General features: G+C 51.2%; 1 long non-coding RNA gene across 1 annotated transcript; it reads left to right on the top strand.

The window, feature by feature from the left end:
• The first annotated feature begins 14137 nt into the window (after positions 1–14137).
• On the top strand, positions 14138–15405 carry LOC136375354 (uncharacterized). Its single transcript, XR_010746070.1, has 2 exons — positions 14138–14810; positions 14902–15405. It is a non-coding gene; the product is annotated as an uncharacterized lncRNA (long non-coding RNA).
• Positions 15406–15936: the final 531 nt, after the last annotated feature.

The raw sequence follows: 15936 nt of genomic DNA, 5'->3' as shown, positions 1-15936 counted from the left end.
GCTGGATTCTCCTTGATCAGGGCACCTGAAACAACCTGGAGGAGACTGAGGGCAGACCTCCCTGCACTCCACAACCTCCTCACGACAGGAAGAGGAGGAGCAGACATTTGATCTCTTCTCTGTGGTCATCAGTGACAGGACTCAAGGGAGCAGCTCGAGCTGGATCAGGGGAGAGTCAGGCTGGAATCAGAAAAAGGTTCTTCACCCAGAAGGTGCCTGGGCTTCCTGGCAGAGTTCAAAAACAATTGGACAATACTCTTGGGCACATGCTGGGACTCTTGGGGATGGTCCTGTGCAGGGCCAGGAGTTGGACTCCATGATTCCTGTGGCCCCTTCCAACTCAGCTTACTCTGTAAGTCGAAGCAGGGGTTGGCTCCTTGGTTGAGCCAAAAATCTATCTCCTGCAGCTTCTTTCACCCCAGAAAAGACAAATGCTGTATTTCTGGAATTCTGAACCATCACAACTGTCAGAGAAACTGAGCCACAAATTGAAAATACCTAAAATGTAGATTTTCAGCCTGTAACTACTGATTAATAGAGAATTTTACTTACTTACATGCTTGTTTACTTGTTTATTTTATCTAATTAGGAATTTAATTTTATTTTAATTTCTGGTCTCAGTTTACAAAAATCTTCTGATGCAAGTAATTAGGATTTGGAGCAGAAATAAGGATGCTAAAAAGAATAAGGTGTGGCAATTCACTTGGGGGTCTTTATAACGGGTAACAAGATATTCTTTATGATGGGTAATAAGATATTCTGTGTGCAGTTACAGCTCAGGCACTGAACTGTCAGTGGGTACAGGAGGAGATGAGCTCATGTCAACCCAGCACCTGCAGCTGTGAGATGTGTGCAGCCACAGGGAACCCCTGAACATCCCTCCTTCCATTTCCATGACAGTATTGGAAAACTAAGGCCCTGAAGTCCCTTAGTCCAAAAGCCCTGCAGTGCACCTCCAGAAGGGAAGAGGAAAGTTCAGGCACATCCCCAATGTCCTCCATGCCTTCAATAGCCACAATTTTATCAGGAAAAGCTTCCCAGGGAGAGTGGGAGAGAACTGTCCCGGCATTAGACAGGAGGAAAGGAATCCTGCTACACCCTGCCAATATGATCTGGGAAAAAATTCCAGCTATTGTTTTAAGCTAGATTTTTTGAGCAGAAAACACCGACACAGGACCTGAGATGTTCTTCAGACCACTGAGCACACTGTCAACATCCCAACTGATCCTGCAGCCAAGACCCTGGTGCTTCAAGGAAAGAAAAATTCCAGAAGGTAAATTAGGCAGCAAGGGGGGCAATCTACTTCTCCCCATCACCGAGCCCTTAGGTCCTGGGGAAGTCACTATAAATAAAGTTCAAACAAACCATAGCCAGGGCAGCAATTGAGGTGTTCACACAGAGGTGCTCCATGTCACCTGGGATGCCTGAAGGTACCTAGCCTGGCCTCCAGCTGCTGCTGAGGAGTCTCTGCATGGCTGCTGTCACACCTGCTGTGCTTTATATGCCCCAAGGCACCTGGAATGGGCCAAAATCTGCGAGCTTCAGAATCAGGATTACTCCTCAAGGATCAGTGACCGAAAGCATATGTATAATGTGTCTATCTGCACCCCCTTACAGGTGATGGGAAATAATAATACCTGAGAAATACGGGATAGGATTCATCTTCCAACAGACATGCTCATGTTTGGCCAAATATTCTCTTAACTTTTCTCCCAGACATTAACAAATTGGCCTGCTAAAGCCTCAGTGCTCAGACCTCAACAGTTTTAACTCCGAGATTCTCCCTTAGGCTGTCACAATCCATCCTACCAAGATTCTGCTTGGAACTGTCAATTCTTTATACTAGACTTTACCTAGAGGGTGGGAGGCAACTTTGACAGGAAGATGAGTCAGATACTGGGGACACACTCTTCCCTGTGAGGGTGGGGAGGCCCTGGCACAGGTTATTGCCCAGAGAAGCTGTGGCTGCCCCGTTCCTGGCAGTGTTCAAAGCCAAGCTGATGGGGCTTGGAGCAACCTGGGCTAGTGGAAGGTGCCCCTGCCCATGGCAGGGGTATGGGACTGGATGAGATTTAAGATACTTCCAACCCAAATATTCCATGATTCCTGCTCAATATCCCATCTAAACCCTGCCCTTTTGCAGTGGGAAGCCATTCCCTCTTGTCCTGTTACTCCAGGCCCTTGTCCAAGTCCCCCTCCAGCTCTCCTGGAGCCCCTTTAGGCACTGTAAGAGGCTCTAAGGTGTCTCTGGAGCTTTCCTTTCTCCAGGCTGAACACTCCTAGCTGTCCCAGCCTGTTTCCAGAGCAGCAAGGTTCCAGCCCATTCCTATGTGTCACAGTGTCACTTCTTCATACATTCCACAAGTCTGTTACCATTATTTGGCATTTCATGCACTTCTCTGCTATCCTAAGTGATCATACCATGAAATTATGTCCATAAATTTAGAAGTATTAGCACTCATGATCAGAACCTTTAGAACCAAACCCGCAAAATTTAGTTCTTCCCCAAGAAATCCTTCTCCTAATACAATGGCTGGGACAAGCATGAGCACAGACATGTACACAGAACAGTGTGGAAAAAACCAGAGAATCTCCTGAGTTGGAAGGGACACACAAGGGCCATCAAATCAAACTCCTGGCCCTGCACAGGAAGCCCCAAGAAACCCCACAGAAAGAAGGTGGTATGAGTACTGCTGGCACTCTCCTCACTCACTGATCTGGGTTGGGTTCTGCAGCAGGAGGCTGCTGGAGAACAGAAAGCAGCTCTGTCGCTATTTGCAGTAACTCCTCCCATGCTCGGGGGCAGTGGATAAAGGAGAGCACGAAGCAGCTTGTTGGAAACTCAACAAGTGGGAGATGAAGGCCGATAGAATGGGCTGATGAGAAGCAGGACTCAGTTCTCCTCCGCCCGTCTGCCTGGGCTGTGCCAAAGACACCGAGCTGGCTCTGCTGCACCGGTGCATGGGGAGTCCCAGTGGAGTCACTCCCCTCTGTGGCCAAAAGCCATCAGAAGGAGAGAACAGAAAGGAAGGAGCATGCAGGTCCCAGACATCCCTGTGCTATGATCAAGGCAGGGGTGAGAAGGGAGTCTCCATGGAAAATTTTCTTTCAGCTTGGCCTGAGATCTGCCTCTGTTCCCATTGGCATAAATGAGAGTGACTTTATTGCCTGTGATACCTCTCACATGCATTCAGTTTTGAGATTCTCAAAAGCTGTCTGACCCCTTTAATAAAGAGCAGAGTAAGAAGTGATCACAGCTTGCAGATTCCTCCACGTTGAAAAACACTCAACCACAAGGAATATTTAATGTAAGGAAAAGTGACTGACAGATGAAGCTGGAGGTAAAATCCACCCTTTTACCTCTCGATTCATTATAGGAGCAGAAACTGGGAAAAACACAAACCTGTTGACCTAGGCAGCATTTGGTGCCTGTCCATATTATGTTCCATTTCAATAGACTTTTACTGCTTTTTCCTAACAGAGCAGCAGGAAATCATAGAGTCAGACATGCTGTGATCACCACAAAGCCCTGCAGATTAAAATAAATAAATAAAAGGTCCTGCCTTTCCCCAAGCCTTTGTGCCAGGTGTGAATCAAGGGCGCTGTTTGCCCAGTCTAAGCAAAAGGGAACCGGCTCAGTGTTCCCTTTCTCTCTCATCTGCTGTGCCTGGTGCCAGCCCTGCTGATGCCTCAGCACCTGGGGCTGGCTCCATCTGCCTCCCTGCTGCTGACTCCAGTGCTTGTTGTTACGTGTTCTGCCTGCACAGCCAGTTCCCAGGCTGCCTCGCTCAGGTGATCCCTTCCCTGGCTGGACCTGCTCCACTGCTTTGGGACACTCCCAGGGGCTGAGGCTGCCGCGGGCCTGTAGCACCCAGGAAGGAACTGCCTGGGAGGAAGCAGGGCTGGATCCCGGAGTCTGGAAAGGGCTGGGAAGACCCGATCTGTTCCCCGGACCCCTTATGTGCAAGTACAGACACAGTTCTGGGCTTAACCACCTCAGCTTTTCACTGCCCTAGACACCACCTAGAAAGAAGGCAGCACAGACTATTCTGTAGCCCACACTCTGCACAGGCAGCCACAAACCCTCTGTGCTATCAACATCTGAAGGACTTCCAAACCATGGGCAAGAATGAATCAAGGTCCTTTTGATCCCTGTGATGGGCCTCACCTGACCTGACACTCAGTGGCATCACTGACTTATCTTACAGTGGGCTGTGAAAAAAATTCATGTTTCCAAAATGTCTCAATACACGAAGTTTACAAATCAGTTATTAAAAGAAAATATTTGGCCTCAAAAAAAAAATAGGAAAGATCCTATGCAAACAGACTGCTGATGTTCTGGGAGGGTTGGGTTTAGGAGAGGACAGCAATGCCTGAGGGAAAATGACTGGAGCAGACATGGTGACAATGAGACATGGAAAGTGTTAGCTTGCTCTCAAGAAAATGTTGTACTTGCTAAATGATCTGGGAAGGGACCTGTCTCTTGGAATATGGTTTAAGGTGTGGGGTTTTTAATTCTGCACTGTGTGATGGAAGGACAAGCCAGTGCCTTCTGATCTTGCTGCAGAGGAAGAACCTGTATGAAGAGCAGGACATGCTCGTTGTCTCCAGAGGCTGCTTTCTCATTTTCCGTCCTGAGGGCTGCACTTCTGCTGAAAAGGATCCTGCCAGTCTCACAGGGGTGCAGCACATGTAGTTTTGAAGTGTAGCCCAGAATTTCCTATTTTGGCCAGAACACGTGGCCATGGAATCGTACAAGAGCTGAGGCCAGGAAGAAGCTGCCCAGAGAAGCTGTGGCTGCCCCATCCCTGGAAGTGTCCAAGGCCACACTGGATGGGGCTTGGAGCAACCTGGGATAGTGCAAGGTGTCCATGGCAGGGGATGGGTCCTTAAAGGTCCCTTTGAACCCAGACCATCCCATGGCTGCATGATAATGGATGCTGGACACCTCCCCATGAGCTGCTCTTCTCACCAAGCAGGGCTCAGGCACATTCCTCAGAACAGGACAGTGAAATATGGGTGATAACTTGGATTAGACACTCTTTTAGCTACAACTACCTCTGCCAAGTCCTAATTCTTATTTTTTCTCTTTCCATTTTTCTCTCTGCATTTCCTGCTGAGTCTTACCATGCTCTAATTCTCAATATCCTCTTCAGGGAGTACGCTCAAAGCCGGGTTACTATCAAATTTCTGGCTAGAATTTGTTGTTCCTGTTACAATGCCATATAATGCTTCCAGACCTTCTCCTTTAGTCATCTGAACAGCTGATCACTCCATGTTAATCATCTGAGAGAATTTCACCCCTTCTTCACTCTGGATGGTCTTATGTGTACCTCAGTCATCATTAAGAAAAAGACAGTTCCTCTGCCTGCTGCTGGGAGTTTCACTTCAGAAGTTTTGGCCATCATATTTCTGCTTCAACTAATCGATTTTTCACTGAGTCTTCAGACATCCCAGCTGCACTTTCCATGTTCATACCTGTGGCAGCTGACCCTGATAATGGCTCCAAGAACTCTTTCTGTGTCTCACGTGAGTAGTGAATGCCCTGAATGCCACAGGCACATGGCAGAGTGGAACTGGGAGCTTGGTCTGCAACTCACTGGACTCTTACTCATCTCTACTTACTAGGGCAAGGGATCCCACAGAACATCCTTTGCTGGAGAATCCGAAAAGTGGACCAGACACTGAGAATATCCAGGGGATCCTTCTGCAGGCCAGAGGAAGGGAAAAGTTGGAGAAGAATCACACGCTGTAATTTTCTTTGTGAAATGGTTATTTACTGAGACACCATGTCCCACAGTGTGTCCCACACTGGCAGATTGTGAACCTGGTCAGCCTTAACTGTCCCATGCAGCAAGGGTAGAGAGGTGGAGAGTCACCAGCACAAAACTTGATGTTTACAGCAACTGGAAATGAAATGCCATCCTATGTGCAAAATCTCTTAGCAGATTATCTGAATATCATTGAATCCTTTGGGTTGAAAAAGCCCCCTGAGACCCTTGAGTCCAACTGCTCTCTCAGCACTGCCAAGGGCTACCACTAACCCACGTCCCCAGACACCACATCCACCATTGCAATGCTCATGCCACATTCACTATCCTTCAGCCAATTCCTTTCCCTGGGTATTTATTCAAAAGGTAGCAAGTATAAGGAAGTCTAAAACAGAGAACTTAAAGGACAAATTGTAATTTGGAAAAGGAGAACCATGTGCTGCCCTGGACTTCTACTTCGCACACACACACTGTTTTTTAGAAATGCACTCATCAATCTCCTCTTCGTTACGACTACAAAGGTCCAACTTATGGGGTGAGATAAGCAGTCCAGATGTGTCCCATGTAACTGTAAAATGCAAAGAACTCCAATCCTGCAGGGTTTGGAGCTAATTTCCATTGCCTGGAAAAGTTGTGGTTGCCAGAAAAATTATGTCTAGAACATGGGTGAATCTGTCCTGAGCCACGACCCTGCTCTGAAACAAGCATACAGACACTTCCACGCTTATAGAATCTCAGAATCAGAGACTGGTTAGAGTTGGAAAGGATCCTCAAACCCATCTTGTTTCACCTCCTTGCCAAGGGCAGGGACGCCTTCCAATAGACCAGGTTGCCCCCAGCCCCATCCAGCCTGGCCTGAACACTTCCAGGGATGGGGGGAAACAACAACTTTTTCCTTTGGCACGCAAATTCCCTAAACCAGGTGAAAAGCAAGATTATTTTCCCCCCGCTCACAGTACTCCTATTGCCAGGTCACAGCAAATTCAACTCTCTTTTTACCCCTCAAATGCAACTATAAAGTCCCTCAGGTAAACGGGAGTGAGACCAAAATGAAAACACCTTCCCTAAAATGCAGCTCCCATGTGTCCATCTAAGGGGGGTTGGGACACCCTGTGCTCTCCTGCCTCCTGGTCCAGGGAGAACATATGCACAAGGAACTGGGAACTGATGTTCAGCACTGCTGTCACTGTCACTGCTCTGGTTTGGGGGTAGTTTGCTTTTATGGACCTATTTTTGGCCTCTCTTGCAGCTGAGCTTATTGCAGCTTCCACAAATTAGATGTTTTCAGCCAGCAGAAGGATGTGATCAGTACTTCTGTTCCTTCACAGGTGACTTTCCCTTTCTAACTGTTCTAGGAGATGGAGAACCCAATCCTCAGGCCAGGCAAGATGCATAATTGACCCCTATTGACCTTGGCCAATTTAGAATGAGCAACACGGAACCATCCCCTTCCTCTCCTCACACACAAATGCTGAGGTCTGTCAGGCTCACACACACCTATGGAAAACTCAGCAAGTGCCAGCCCGTGTGCCTGTGCACGCCTGTCCACACGCATCTGTCTGCACTCCTGCGTGTACGTGCATGACTGTGTCAGCTCGTGGGCCGTGGCAGCATTCGGCTGCACACCCAATCCATGTGTGTGGAATGCAGGGGCCTCGGGAGTTGCTTCCCAGCTCCTTGCCCACTGCACACCTTGGCCCTCACTGCACATACCCCCGGGTGCCAATCTCCTGACCATACATCCCTACAGTGTTTCCTGGTCCAAAGAGGAGGCCTGCTTGGGCTCTGTTATGGGGAGCTCATTAAGGCTGCAAGACTCTTCCCAAAGAATGAGGCCAAGTTTGGGAATATCTGCTCCTTAGGACTTCTCAAAGCGGAAGGGACAGAATTGTGTGAAGTGTTTGGTAAGCAGTTTTGATCTGAGGACGGAATGGTCCTTGTCCCTTGCCGTCCAGGTCCCTTCTCTCAATCACCAACCCCTGCTGTCTGCACTTGGGACATTCTGGGTCCGTTCCTTCCCCATGCCCAGTCCCAGCTGCCAGCGCTGGGACATTCTCTCGCCCCCCCTTGCCTCTCTCGTCTCCTCCTGTCTCTCCCTTCTCGCCATCATGGCTGCGAGCTTCTGCCACTGGAGCCTTCCTGCATAGAAGCAACAACCTCCTGCTCATGGACTGCCTGTGGAATTCCCTGTCCCAAATGCCAGGTGCTCAGCCCTGTGCGGAGAGGCAGGATAAACCCTCCCCAGCCCGTGCCCTCCACCTCACACAACCACACAGGTACCCCAGGAGGTATCTGCCCTTCTCCTACCTTACGAGGGCAGCCGGGCAGGTGGTGGGTCCCTCTCTGGCTCAGGCGGCCATGCAGATACCCACGAGGTCTCCACCCTTCTCTACCTTCCCAGGTAAGCTGGGGCAGCTGGTGGGTCACTCTCTGCTCACTTGGACGTGCCTGCGACCTGATTCACCTGGAGCCAGGCGAGCGAGGCTCCACCCAGGGCAGAGCGGGGGTGAGTAAGAGCGAGAGAAAGGCAAACTCCGGAGAGCTGTTCCCTCCCCAGGCGCACGGAGCCAGAGATAAGGGCTGCGCATTCCTGAGCCGCCGGAGGCCTCTCCCTTTCCCGTCTGCCCCGAGCCTGTCAGACCAGCTCGGGACTGCGCCTGGGAGCGGGGGCAGGGCCGGGCCGCAGCCCCCGTCCTGTTCCGGCCCTGGACATGGCCCCCAGCACAGCCCCGGGCAGGCTCCCGGCCGCTGGGCCCAGCCCGGCCGTAGCCCCGCGGCTCCCGGGAAGGGGGATCTGGGCTCCTCGGGCACTTCTCGTGCTCCGGGTCTGTTTGGACAGACGAGCAGCAGCTCCCGGGCAGTGGCACCGCGGTGACAGGAGGGCTCGGCGGCAGCGCCCTCCCCACTGCGGCGGGCCCGTGCTCCCCGTGTCCCTCGGGGTGCCGCGAAAGGGGGCCCGGGGCCGGGAGCCGTGGCTCGCTGTCTGCCCCATCGCCGGGGCCCCGCGGGCAGGGAAGGGTTAAACGAGATTCCCCGCAGCCCCGGGCGTGGCAGCGCCTGTTGCACCTTTCATGTCCCAGCTCGTCCCGCCCGGCAGCCGCCGCCGTGAGGGCCGGGCCGGCGCTGACTCAGGCGGGGAGGGCGGAGGGAGCGGGCTGGGGGAGCCCGGCGGGCTGAGGGAGGGCGGAGGGAGCGGGCTGCGGGAGCCCGGCACGGAGCGGGCTGAGGGAGGGCGGCACGGAGCGGGCTGGGGGAGCCCGGCGGGGAGCGGGCTGAAGGAGGGCGGAGGGAGCCGGCTGAGGGAGCCCTCCGGGCTGAGGAGGGCGGAGGGAGCGGGCTGGGGGAGCCCGGCGGGCTGAGGGAGGGGAGAGCGCCCTGCGCCGGGCCCTGCTGAGGACTGCCGGGCCGGGGCCACGTTTGGCCTCCTCACGGAAAGGGCACTGAGGGCTGGAGAAGGGAACAGAGCTGGCCAAGAGTCTGGAGCACCAGGAGCAGCTGAGGGAGCTGCCGGGGGGCTCAGCCTGGAGAAAAGGTGCGGTTAGGAGCGACCTTCTCGCTCTCTACGGCTCCATAACGGGAGAGTAGAGCCAGGTGGGGGCCAGGCTCTGCTCCCAGGTAATAGAGGACAGGATGAGAGGTCATGGCCTCAAGCAGCACCAGAAGAGGTTAGGTGGGGTATTTGGAAGAGTCTTCCTGCAAAGGGCCGTGCCACAGCTGCCCAGGGCAGTGGTGGAGTCCCCATCCCTGAGGAGATTTAACAGTGGTGTGAATGTGGCAGTCTGCGGACATGGGGTAGTTCTGGGGAGCGGCTGAACTCAGTGATCATTGAATCATGGAGTGGTTTGGGTTGGAAGGGACCTTACACCTCATCCAGTTCCACCTCCCACTATCCCAGGTTGCTCCAAGCCCCATCCAACCTGGCCTTGAACACTGCCAGGGATGGGGCAAGTCACAGCTTCTCTGGGCACCCTGTGCCACACCACCCTTACAGAGAAGGATTTCTTTCCAACATCCCAACTAAACTCACCTCTGGCAGTGGGAAGCCATTCCCTCTGTCCTGTCACTCTAGGTCCTTGTCTAAAGTCCACGTCTCTTGGAGCCCCTTCAGGCACTGGAATTGAGGTAGCGATTCCTCAGCTGCTTGGCTTTTCCTCCCTGTGGACACAACACTTCTGCTCTCTAATGGAATGTAGTGTTGTCTTTGTTTACATCTTTGATGTACCTGTTCTGTCATCAGGAAACTGCAAAGGATCTGTTCTGAGGCCCCCAAAACGATTGACACTGCTGGTCATGGTTATGATATGGCTATTTAAGGCAGGATCTATCAGACTGAACACTGGTGACTACTACAGAGGTGGCTGCATCAGCACCATGCTGATGGCTGCATCATGCTCATCTCATAGACCTTGGAATGGTGTCACTACCTTCATGGGGGCAATTCGGACCTTCCAGACCAAAAAGATCAACTGTAATTGAACGCCACTGATACAAGGGAGCTACACCATCTATCTGGCATCTCAGATATAAATTTAGATTGGGTAAGAAGTGCCCCTGGTCTGAAACTGTGATTCAGAATGAGCTGAACCATTCCTTCCTGTAAGGAAGGCCAGCTTCAATGAGTTTGGAGTTTTTTCCCTGTATGATACTGAAATATGAATTGGTGAAATCCCTCAAAAATTCAGGTTTAAAACTGTTTCATTCGTTTTTCTCTAAGGTTTCAGTGTGGCTTTACAAACCTTTTATCCCTAAATAATGATGACTTGTAGTAAGAGTCTGGAACAAACTGTAAAGAAACTTAAAATCTTTGTGAACTTTGGCTTTTAGATTCTATCAGCCTGCAGGGACCTGGGTGTTATTCTGAGATGTTATTACGTGAGAGAAACCCCAGTGAAAACACATTGGCCTTCACAGAGTTTGTGGGTCAGAACTACCCCCTGTGCTCTTGCTTCAGCCTTTATCTCACACCAGTCTAATGTACTTCTAAGGCTTAATACTAATACTAATGTATTAAGCCTCACAACCTGTATTTGACTAAGTACTTCTCAGTAACGTAAATATAATTATCACCTTCCAGTCTTCTCACTATTAAATAGTAACATTTAAATCTTCTCATTTTCTCTTTTCCTCATCAGTTAAATGGTGTTTGTGGACCTTTTCTGTTCCAGCTTTTCAAAACTAACTTTTAAATCTGAATATCAAACAGGATGCTTCTACTTTCAGTTTCACTATTGCTGTGTACACAAACACATCACCAGCATTTTATTAGAGTAGGTTTGACTTCTCCTGACCCCATTTCTTTGCACTCCAGAGTGATTATTACCTGGAATTGCTGGTTTTAAAGCTATTCCTAATGGAATAAAAGGCCTGCATCCCTCCACTTGGGAATTAGTAATAAAGTTTTGCTGCTTTTCTATTCTGAATGTTGGTTGTGTTTATTTTCTTGTATTGTTTCCAAGATAATATTGGTTATTTTAGAGAATCTTCTTTCACTGTAAATGCAAAGTACATGTGTAAGTGGTGTTTGTTTGGTTTTCATGAGTTACAATGCGTTTGCATTGTTACACTGGATTAGGGCAGTAATCTGGGTAATTACTGTTTGTCACCCGTGTTTTACTAGGCTCCCTCTGCAAACAAGGGACACTCGTGTCCCAGATTGATGATGTCTGGATAACGACATGGGGGTAAAACAAAGCGTGTGGAATGAGTGTGAGACCTAATTTCAGATTGTGGTGGCTGCCTCTGCTCCACTGCAGCTCCTGGTGCCAGCAGAGCACGGCAGTGAACACCCTGAGCAGGTGGGCAGCAGCAGGCAGAGCTCTGCTGCACTCCTCTCCCCAGGAACCAGCACAGCTCACATGTCAGGTCATGCTGGGGTCATGCTCCAGCCCTCAGCTTTGGCAACAGCCTGAACAGGAGCACTGCCAGGGGCCTCAGCACTGCACAAATTTGTGTCCTCGAGTGCCACAGAACTCAAAGCCCGTGGAGATTATGGCACTCAAGCACATGGTGTAGTGGTGACCGTGGTGGTGCTAGGCTGCTGGTTGGTCTTGATGCTCTTACAGGTCTATTGTGACCATATGGTTCTGTGATTCCATGATTTTAAAATTGAAATCATGGAAATCTGACCTGATGGGAGCTGGCTTCAGGTTCAGATGGGATACTGAGAGGAAGTTCTCCCCTCTGAGGGTGGTGAGGCCTTGGCACAGGGTGCCCAGAGAAGCTGAGGCTGCCTATCCTTGGAAGTGTCCAAGGCCAGGTTGGAGAGGGCTTGGAGCAGCCTGGGATAGTGAAAGGTGGGATGTGATGGGCTTTGAGGTCCCTTCCCACCCAAAACATCCATAATTCTGGGGCTGCCACACTTGGCCCCTGGCTACATCCAGTGGCCCACTGTAATCGCTGCAAGAATGCAAGGAACAGACACATTACCTGCCCCAAAGGTGCCACGAGCAGAGACAAGGTAATCTGGAGAACAGGAACTCATTCCAGAGTCGCTTCTTTAGCAGTGCAGATCCACAGGCTCTTTGATAATGCAGAAGGTGGTGAATCTTCCCCTTGACTCCACACTGATGACTCATCCCTGCTGCTACTTGGGTTTGATCTGTTCAGGCTCTGCATTTGTACATATCAGATTATCTGGGTTAAGTGCAGCTTTGTTTCTCCCTTTATCTGTCTGTTCTGATGCTGTTTAACATGATCTGCCTGTTTTTATGCCATTCCAAGGAGTCCCAGGCACTGACTGGCACTGAGCACTGAGCTATTTTTTTTTTTGCAGTGACTGCAGGCTCAGTCACTCAACCCACAGGTCCCTAATCCAATTCCCACTCCCTGCTCTGCTGACAGAATCGGAAGAGTCTCTTCAGTGGTTGTACGACTCACCCCCCCCTAGTTCCTCACAGTGACTTTTTATTGTAAAGAATGGAGAACTCTCACATTATCCTAACAAGCAGAACTGACATCTGAGTGGAACTCTGGGAGTGGGAACAGAATATGGTCTTGCAGAGTTTCACTGTTGGAAGTTGTTTGCTTTTTTAAAAGAAACTGTCCTCTATTAATGGGGCTGATGGCAAATAATCTGCAAAGAATCAGTGTTATATTTATACAGCAGCACTGTTTCGGTACCAGGGCATGAAGTTGTTGTGAGGGTTTGCTGGTTTTTTGTTTACCAGTGTTCAACCCTGATGGCCATCCTTTCCTTCTGGGGAAAAGCCCAGGAAGGGTCCTTGACCTAAGGAAGGTAGGTCCTAGGATCAGGTCACCTGGCCTTAACCTCTGACCACACCTCCCCGTGCAGACAGGAGGGATTCGGAACACCCAGTATGACCTGAGTAAGAGAAAATCCAGACCTGCTTGGCTTGGCCAGTTAATGTTCCCTCACAAGAACAAGGGTATCCAGAGCCAGAGCTCATCCCTGCACTGGCAGAGCTTCCATCTTCAATCCTCATGGGAGACACGTTTTAATTTCCAGCCCAGACTCATCACAGTCTGAAAATTTCTTATTAGGGGCCGAGGTGCAGACACTGATCTCTTCTCTGTGGTTACCAGTGGTAGGAACCAAGGGAATGGCCTGAAGTTGTGTCAGGGGAGGGTTAGGTTGGATATTAGGAAAAGGTTCTTCACCCAGAGGGTGGGTGGGCACTGGAACGGGCTCCCCAGAGCAGTGGTCACAGAGCCAAGCCTGGAGAGTTCAAGAGGTATCTGGACAATGCTCTTTGGCACATGGTGTGAGTCTGGGGATGGTCCTGTGCAGTGCCAGGAGCTGCACTCGATGATCCCTGCGGGTCCCTTCCAACTCAGCTCACTCTCTAATTCCGTGATTCAGACAAACTAGTGCTGCAGCGTGTGGAGAAGGCAAACAAGAATTTGCAGTCAGGTGCACTGTGTGTCTCCTCTGTCCTCCCTGAAGAGAAACAGCCTCACTGCACAGGGGGTGCTGATTTAGAATGCTGGTTTAAGGATATTAAGGCTATTAAATAAATGAGAATTCACCACAACTGCAGGTAAATGGTTTCTGCAGGCAGAGAACTGCACCTTTTCACTGGCGATGCGCAGCACGGGCGCTGAGCCGCTCCCGGAGCCGTTTCCATTCCCCCGCTCCAGGATCCTCTGCCGGGATCCGCTCGCCATTACCGGACTGGGCCTGGCCCGGCCGCGCCCGTCCCTGCTGCGCCACTGCTGCGTCACGTGACGGCGTCACTGCTACGTCATTCCTGCGTCACGTGATGGCGTCACTTCTGCGTCATTTCTGCGTCCCTGCTGCGTCACAGGGAAGCGTCATTGTTGCGCCACGTGATGGCGTCACAGGGGAGCGTCAGCACGCAGCGTCACGTGACAGCGTCAGGCCGGTCTGGGTCCGCTCCCGGCCCGGCCCGGCCCGGCCCGGTCAGTCCCCGGCGGTGCCGCCGCTCTGGGTCCAGCTCTCGGCCCGGCCCGGTCAATCCCCGGCGGTGCCGCCGCTCTGGGTCCCGTTCCCGGCCCGGTCAGTCCCCGGCGGTGCCGCTGCTCTGGGTCCGCTCCCGGCCCATCCTCTCCGGTCCTGCCGGTCCCTGCACAGCCAGGGCCCCAGCCCGGTGCCACACACACAAGCTGTTGTTAAGCCACACGCCGCCGGTGCCCGCCAGCGCTCCGGCCCCGCCGGGTCCCTCCTCTGCCCTCCGGGGAGCTGCAGCTCTTCCTGACTCCTCCACCAACCCGGTTAATATCCATGGCGATGGGTTGCACCAGGACAAAAGGACCTGAAGCCGGTGAAGTGGCTTTGGCCAAGGCCCAGAGATAGCCAAAGAAAACTTCTGTGGTGGTGGCAGTGGTCGCTGTGTTGAGGGAGGTTCTGCAATGCTCCGGCATTTGGGTCTCTTGGTGCTCCATGTGTGTCACTAATAGTCGCTGTAAGCACAGAATCAACAAAAACTACACGTAGCAGCAGCAAAAATGGCACTGAGTTACAACCACAGCTTCATCTCGTCCAGCCGTTTGTCTCCAGAAGCAGCTGGTGGCCGGTGGGCAAGACTGGAAACCAACATTCTCCAGCCTCCGTTATGGCAGGTATTCCAAGGGCCAGCTTCTCAGAGCTGAGGAACAGGTAAATTTGTGGTGGTTTGCAGCTTCCATGACAGCCCCTCCTCTCTGTCGGCAGACAGTCTTTGAAGAGACTCCTACAGTAATTCCAGACACCTGCCTGCTGTTATATATGGAGGGAAGTGCCGGGAAGGAACAATGTAATCCTTCCCGTTACATACCATACCAGACAGGATTGGCTCCAGAAACCAAGAAAACTTGCATTTAGCAGGATCAGAGGGGTAGGCTGTGCAGGTTCACACCTTCACACCGGGATTGTGTCCTCACATTTCCTACCCCTCCATCTCCCAGAGCCCAGCTGTGAATCGCTGCTGCTGCACTTGGCAGTCAGCTGCAAAAGTGTTTCTTGCAAAACCTTTCAACCCAGCCAGCTGTGCTCTGATCTTTGCCTGTGCAACCTTGGAGATATTTGCATTCTCCCTATATACTGATCTGGGTTATTTCTGTTCCCATTTATATAAAAACCATAGAATCATAGCACGGTTGCGGTTGGAAGGGGTCTTAAAGACCATCTCGTTCCAACCCTACATAAACAATCCCTAAATAAAACAATTTCCATTGATGTTGCTTCTGTGTTTGCTTTTGTCTGAAGGGGTAACTACTTCCTACGACCTAACCAGGGTTCCGTTGTAGTGGGCCAATTATACACACAAAGAGAGAAACCTGGTAGTAAACCTGGCCCAAGGAAACGGAGTGGGGAGAGAAGAGAGACCTGAAATGCAGCAAAGGAGCCATGGACAGAGCCTGTGCGAGGCTTGTGGTTCAGACTCCTGAAGTCTCATGTTGACCAAGAACACGGCTGTTCCTCACGTTCCATGAGGCACAGCCAAGGCACCTCTTCCAGCTGTACCTGTCACACAGCTGGGAGAATGAGGCTGAGGTCTGGCACTACCCTGGCTCTAGGAAAAGGAAATCCCCACCCTCTTCTGAGACTGCTCCTTTCCCTGGGGTGGCACAGCATGGTGCCCATCTGAGCTACTGGAAATGGGGTTGGTTTTTACCAGTCAAACTATTTTTAAAAACTTTAATAATGTAAACAAAATAGCGTGTTTTTTTTTTTTTGTTTGTTTGTTTGTTTTGGTTTTTTTTTGTT

The sequence above is a fragment of the Sylvia atricapilla genome, chromosome 1 (genome assembly GCF_009819655.1).
Source record: "Sylvia atricapilla isolate bSylAtr1 chromosome 1, bSylAtr1.pri, whole genome shotgun sequence".
Lineage (NCBI taxonomy): Eukaryota > Metazoa > Chordata > Aves > Passeriformes > Sylviidae > Sylvia > Sylvia atricapilla.
This window is presented reverse-complemented; position numbering and strand designations above follow the sequence as displayed.